Source organism: Taudactylus pleione, unplaced genomic scaffold (assembly GCF_031769625.1).
Source record: "Taudactylus pleione unplaced genomic scaffold, aTauple2 ptg000016l, whole genome shotgun sequence".
In the NCBI taxonomy this organism is placed as follows: domain Eukaryota; kingdom Metazoa; phylum Chordata; class Amphibia; order Anura; family Myobatrachidae; genus Taudactylus; species Taudactylus pleione.
This window is the reverse complement of record NW_028284418.1, coordinates 2,829,472-2,837,174: the sequence shown is the minus strand read 5'-3', so window position 1 is coordinate 2,837,174 and position 7,703 is coordinate 2,829,472.

Sequence of the window (7,703 nt, the reverse complement as noted above, 5' to 3'; positions counted from 1 at the left end):
GGGTTGACCCGAATTCAGAGACAAGCTGCAACCCCGGACCTAATCCAATTGTGGCGACAAAAGGACTGTTTGACGTTGCGAAGAGGCCTATTGCTACGACAGAGCACAGATCCAAAGACACATCTGTTGATTGAGCAGTTGGTGGTGCCCCCTGCGAAAATTGATCTTATCCTACGGGCCTATCATGATCACTCTGGCCATTTCGGCTGTCAAAAGACCGAGGCGACCCTACGTCGAAGATTTTACTGGGGGAATATGCGTCAGGATGTGGAAGACTGGTGCAAATCTTGCGACATATGCACAGCACGTAGACCGGCAACCTCAGAAGAGAAGGCACCGCTGCACCCCATTGTTACCCGACAACCACTGGAACTCGTAACTATCGACCATGTGAAGCTAGAACCAAGTAGCAATGGATATCAATATGCTGTAACCATAATTGACCATTACACCAAGTTTGCCGTTGTACTGCCAGTTCGGGATCTCACGGCAAAGACGACAGCAGAAATCATCTGGCGAGCATTTGTACGGCCCTACGGGTACCCTGCTAGTATTCTGATGGATCAGGGGCCTGCGTTTGAAGCCCTACTCTTCCAAGAACTATGCCAGTTGTACGGGTGTGTGAAATTACGCACTACAGCATACCATCCTCAGGGCAACGGGGCCTGCGAAAGGATGAACCAAACTGTGATAAATTTACTCCGAGCGGTACCCCTTCCACAAAGACGTGAGTGGCCCACTCTGCTAGCAGAACTGATCTTTGTCTACAACAACACTGTGCACAACTCCACAGGATACATGCCATATTATCTGCTTTTTGGACAATCTGGGAAACTACCCGCTGATGTTCACTTAGGCCTGGCTTCGGATGATGCCACAGATTCTTGCTTCCAAGGGGATTGGGTCGTAGAACACCAGCGTAGATTACAGACTGCTCAAGCTCTTGTGGACCAACGTATGGATGCTATCCGTGATCGACAAAAGGATCGATACGATGCGACCGCACATGCCAGACCATTAACCGTAGGAGATGTCGTGCTAAGGCGAAATAATTGGCAGCACAGCAAATTGGATTCGCAATGGGAGCCTGATCCATATGTAGTTACCGGCATACCCAACGCAGAAATAGCCGTGTACCAGATTGATAAGGTAGAAGGTGGTCAACCGAAAGTTGTACATCGGGATCAACTCAAATTGTGCCCTAACCATCACAGAGCCCCAGAATTACTACCTGATTCTCCACCATCACACCCAGCCCGAGATCAGTTGTCGATACTAAATGACCCATTGAGTCTTGTCCTGAGTATGTATTGGCCTGTCGTGGCCGGTTCCCCGACCCCAGAAATGAGGCATCCGCCTGTGGTTGAGGAAGTCATTGCAGACGTCCCTGAAATTGGTGAAGTGAGACGCTCGACCAGGAGCACCCAAGGAATACTGCCCACACGTTACAGACAATAGAGAGGTCGGTAGAGGCACCTTTAGTACTGTTTATATTTTCCTGATTGCACTAATCTGTTTGACATTGATATGTTGTATTTATGTGTACATTTGTGCTAGTGTGATAGTTAATGGTTAGGCGTAGTCAGGGTCATGATCTATTCATCCTATGTTCATTGATGCCCAGGATTTGTGACTTACAGATGCCAATACTCTGTTATTTGGGAATTATCCTTTGTCCTGTTTCCCTTTATTATTGGACCAAGCGTGAGGACACGCATCATTTCAGTATGGAGGGATGTGACACCCATGAAACGGACACCCCTAGGACTGTGAGGGGTTAATACCACCTTGGGCAAGGAAGGAGTTAATACATATCTCCCCAGCACGTGTGAAGCAAGGGGACAGCTTGTGCTGATTGGATGAGCCTGTCCTGTCTCTCAAGCGGTGGGTGTGGTCAGGTGCCCGCGAAGAAGAGGGTGAATTATAGAGGGCGTGCCAGGAGCTGAGGAGAAGTGTGGCATGCAGCACGAGGACATCGGGCAGAGACCGTCAAGCTGCAAAGCTCTAGTGGAGTGTGGAGCAGCCGAGCCGGGAGCGTGGACGCCGGGGACCCGCGGAAGATAGACCGGGTCAGGTGAGCCACAGCAGTGGGAAGTTGGGACCAAGAGCAGCACACCATTAAGGCGTCCAGCGCAGCAGCAAGAGCCGCTCGTGGAGGTACACAGCCACAGTGGCAATACGCAGTACAGGGTAATCATCCTCCCTGCGCCATACCACAGCAGCAGCCATCATAGGGTAACTTCAAAGCACCCTCATTTGTTATACTACTTATAAGAGAAGGCGCTGTCCTATTGTGATTTATAACTTTTTCTGCCAACCACAAGATGGCCACAGGCCAACAGCAACACTTGCTTTGAGTTGCCATGCTGCCAACCACAAGATGGCCACCGATTAACTGCAGTGTAGACATACAGCTCCAGCAGTGGAGAAGTTACATAGCCTTGCACCAGAGGTAACTACAGGAGTGGTTAGTGGAAGATTGATTGCACCACAGGCAGAGCTGCACTGACACTCAGTAGTACTGGACTTTCTCATACCTTGTTGCAAATAGCAAAACCTCAGTGTTACTTTCACTTTCAGTATATAGGAGTTATCTGCTTCACTGACCAAGCTCACCAATATTTACCCTGCATGTTTTCCGGATCACACCAAGACTGTCCTATTTCACAGCACAGTGATTCTTTGATACTTGAAAGCTGGAATACACTACTGAAAGGAGATAATATAGCCCTTCAACCTGGGATAGAACTGCGGGACACTTTACAGTAACAGTTGTTTAGGAATATTGAATAACCTGATTGCCTGAGAATTGAATGTGCTTATAGAGAGAAAAGTGGAATTAACATTCAGTGACTGAATTGCTGTACTGTGTACAGGACTTCCATATACACATTGGCGATTCTTCCCTCCCAGATTTAATACTAACAAATGCTACACTAAGTGGGACTAGTACCATGGTCAACTTAAACTGATCTATAAGAGCTCCACCAGCTGCAGCAGCGAAGACGGGTAGAAATACAGTGTTTTGTGTTTAAGGTCATCTGGACATTGAAACTGTTAGTTTAGTACTGACATCATTGCTGAATTGTTTTCTTGTAGTGTGCAACCGTTTGAGATAAGAATTTATGCTCAATACTGAATTCAACTGTGAATAGTAACGTAAAAGTTGCCTTACATTGTATGGTCATACTGCCGAAGTATTATTACACCAATCCGTATGGTGCCGTGCAAATGCCATTGTTTTTATGTGTAATCTCATTATTGATGTTTTTCCCACTGATGCAATACAAAGGCTGCCTCATTGAGTGAGGTGTGTTATTTATGCAAGTGCCCTGCCGACTCTCTAATAAACCTGTGTTCACAAAATAAAAACCACAAGCTGCCTCGTCACCCCTTCATGTGCTTCCATTACTCTCACCTCTCCGTAAGTCGAGTGAAGATTGAACCACAACACACAAGGTAAACTCTTTACTTACCACATAAAGTCAAGGTTACCACATATGTCCATCTCTGCACAGCCTGCAATTCAGCCCACATGCCCTCTTGGAATTTTACCTATGTGATGACGCCTCATTTCAGCCTAGTTACACCCCTCCAGCTGCAATTGGACATGCAACTGAAATGACGTTGCTGGTGCTTGCGTACGCCGGAGCATGCACAATGCGGAATCCTACTAGATACGCTCCACAAACAGGTGTACATTCATCTCTGCATCAAGCCTTTCTCACATCTTGTGATGTGGCTTTTCAGCATCAATGTGCACTGACAGTACCAGTTAGCAGACTGCACCAGATCATGCACTGACAGTAGCAGTTAGCAGACTGCACCAGATCATGCACTGACAGTAGCAGTTAGCAGACTGCACCAGATCATGTACTGACAGTACCAGTTAGCAGACTGCACCAGGTCATGCACTGACAGTACCAGTTAGCAGACTGCACCAGGTCATGCACTGACAGTACCAGTTAGCAGACTGCACCAGATCATGCACTGACAGTACCAGTTATCAGACTGCACCAGATCATGCACTGACAGTACCAGTTAGCAGACTGCACCAGATCATGCACTGACAGTACCAGTTAGCAGACTGCACCAGATCATGCACTGACAGTACCAGTTAGCAGACTGCACCAGTTCATGCACTGACAGTACCAGTTAGCAGACTGCACCAGATCATGCACTGACAGTACCAGTTAGCAGACTGCACCAGATCATGCACTGACAGTACCAGTTAGCAGACTGCACCAGATCATGCACTGACAGTACCAGTTAGCAGACTGCACCAGATCATGCACTGACAGTACCAGTTAGCAGACTGCACCAGATCATGCACTGACAGTACCAGTTAGCAGACTGCACCAGATAATACACAGAGACCAGTAAAAACTTTTATCACATTGCTACTTACACACACTACACTCCACTAACCACAACACTAAAGTCATGTCCCCCTTATTTTCAGTCTCCCAGACCCTTTTATCTTCTAGAAATGACTACACTCAGCGTTGCATACATTTATTAATTCAATATTTTCAGTGAGAGTCTATTATTTGATATTAAAGATTTGTCTGTGGAATTTGTTATGTATGGAAATGTCAATTTTTTTAAGATAGAACTCTCCACAGCCTAGTCAATTTTCAGAATATATTCTTATTATATGTCTTTGTAAAACAATATGGATTAATATGGGACATGCCAAAAGTTCACTTAACTAAATTCAGTAACCCGGCCTGACACGATATGCATTGCACTATAATAAAACTATAATAAATGGTGGCAGGGGGAGGATTAGTGGCAGGTAGCAGGTCTTCAACAGCACAAACTCTGTCCTCAGGACCCCAAACAGCGCATGTTTTCCAGGTCTCCTTGCAGAATCACAAGTGTAATAATTAGCTCCACCTGTGGATCTTTTGTAATGTGTCAGTGAGTAATGATTACACCTGTGTACCTGCTAGGTGACCTGGAAAACTTGAACTGTTAAGCTGGCCACACACTAGACCAACTTTAATCCAACCATCCTATTAGTTGATTGGTTGGAATGAAAAGCTCAGAAGCACTGGGGCAGTGAAGCAGACAGGTGCGGCAGCTCAGGCACTGAGAGGCTGCTAGAGTCTAGCTAGACACTATCACCAAACTAATGCCAGTTGCTTCCTATTGCTCTGGTCTTTTGGAGGACGCCTGCGAAGGGTGTATAAGTGCTGCTAGGACTAGTAATGAAACGGCTGTGAATACTTTCTCTGTTGCACACTACATACTTTCCATGTGCATAGCAGTTCATTAGGATGTTTATCAAGACCTATGCACAATAATACTTATGTTCTGCATGCTAACATTTATTTGATAGCCAGGGCCCACATGGTTATCTGCTGCAGGGCTAGGTTGTGGCCCTTAATTTTTTTTTTTAACTACAAGTCCCAGCTTTCCCTGTCCCGGGTCAGACAAATTTAGCATCTCTCAGCACGTCCCGAATACCCTAAATTCTTACTTTGTGGGTTTAGTGCAGATTTTCCCAAACTCTGCCATTACAGTACAGGTTTTAAGGATATCCATGTTTGAGTCCAGATGGTTAAATCAAATTGAGGTAAGTCATCTGTGCTTAAGCATGGATAGTTCTAAAACCTGGACTGTAATGGCAGAATTTGGGAAACAGGTTTAGTGATTAGATCTGCTTGGATATTACTAAATTGGCTTTCTTGTAGTGTCTGATTCATTTATGACAGCATCACCCCGGTATTTTGTTACATTTTTATATTTTATGTGTAGAGAAGCATGTGGTTTACTGTAATGTATGTCTATAAATTCTATGATCATGTAAGTACACTCCTATAAGTTTTTTTAAATAAATATATGTGAATGAATGAAGGTCAAAGTGTTTCTGTTGCATCCATCACTTTTAATAGGACAGTTTATTGATCCAAGTCAGTAGCTGTGTGATTGGGGGTGTAATTGCAAAGAAACATGGCAGCGTGCAGTGAACAACGTATGATTATTATGGATAGATCCACTACAACATTATTGTGATTTCTTTAATAGTTCTGTCACATAAAGGAGTTGTAAAATCCATGTACTAAAATGTTAGGTCTCCAATTTTTTTTTCTTTTTCCCTCTGAATTATTACAGGTTGCAGGCCTGGCATACTCACCATTTTTGCATCTGAAGAACACAGAGAGAATAGTAATTCTGTGTATTATGAGTGTGGTTTATGCAGGGGCTGGCTGGCAACTTTTAGCCTGGGGGGGCAAATGCATGCAGGCGGCCCTGGCAGAGGAGTAGCGTGTAGCCAGGGTGCCCGAAGAACGTGCGTGCTACGGTGCCCCCCCTCCCTCTCAAGTGTTCCAGGGAGGAGGCGGGTCCATATGGGATTAATGTAAAGTAATAATAAAGATTAGGGGCAGCCCTGTCGTGGTGCCCATATGCAATGCCCCAGTGCCCCAGGAGAGGACCCCCTTATGCAGGCCTCCAGTAGTGCCCCCAGTAGTGATCCCCCCTATGCAGTGCCCCCAGTAGTGATCCCCCCTGTGCAGTGCCACTTGTGTCCCCAGTAGTGGTACCCCCTATGCAGTGCCCCCAGTAGCAGTCCACCCCCCATGCAGTGCCTCCAATAGTGGTAACCCTTATGCAGTGCCCCTTAAATAGTGGCCCCAGTTGTAGTCTTCCCCCTATGCAGTACCCCCAGTATTGCCCTTTTTATACAGCCCCCAGCAGTGGTCCCTCGATGCAGTGCCCCCAGTGGTAGTCCCCTCCCCCCTAAGTAGTGCCCCTAGTAGTAGTCCCCTCCCCCCTATGCAGTGCCCCTAGTAGTAGCAGTGCCCCCAGTAGTAGTCCCCCCTTGTAGTGTCCCCAGTAGTAGTCCCCCCAGTTGTAGTCCCCCCCTTGAAGTGCCCCCAGTAATAATCCCCAGTAGTGGTCTCCACCTTGCAGTGCTGCCAGTAGTGGTCCCCCCTGTAGTCGCCCCCCCTTGTAGTTGCCCCCAGTAGTGATCTCCCCCTTGTAGTGCCCACAGTAGTGGTTCCCCTTTGTAGTTCCCGCAGTAGTAGTAGTCCCCCCCTTGCAGTGCCTCCAGTAGTGGTTCCCCCCTTGTATTGCCCCCAGTAGTAGTAGTCCCCCCCTTGCAGTGCCTCCAGTAGTGGTTCCCCCCTTGTAGTGCCCCCAGTAGTAGTAGTCCCCCCCTTGTAGTGCCCACCCCTCCCCCAGTAGACAATAATTAAAAAGAAAAAACACCTGAATCCCCGCTCCCGCCGTCGCCATCCGCTCCTCCGTCTGTCCTTCCCAGGCCGGGCCGCTCTGCATTATGGGAGAGACGTCATGACATCATGACGCCTCTCCCATTGCCCACTGCGGGAGCCGGAAGATGGAGTGGCTCCTGCAGTGGGCGCAGCAGCAGCTAATGAGAGTCTGACAGACTCTCATTGGCTGCTGATCAAAACAAACATGCCGGTGCCGGCGGCTGTGTGTTTGTCACTTGTGTAGCGCTGACCGAACTCCGTCCGGTCAGCGTTACACACACGGTGCAGCCTGTGTCACAGAGACATGGCACCCTGGCCCCCGGCCCAGCCCGCCACTGGGTTTATGGCATTTATACTCTGTTAGGTTTGCATTGGGCTGAAGGCTTTTAGGGGTCTATTCATTTAGCTCTGAAAAGCCCTTTATCAATGATAACAGGGCTTTTCACGGCTTTGTCCTGTTCAGAGAAGAAATTACCG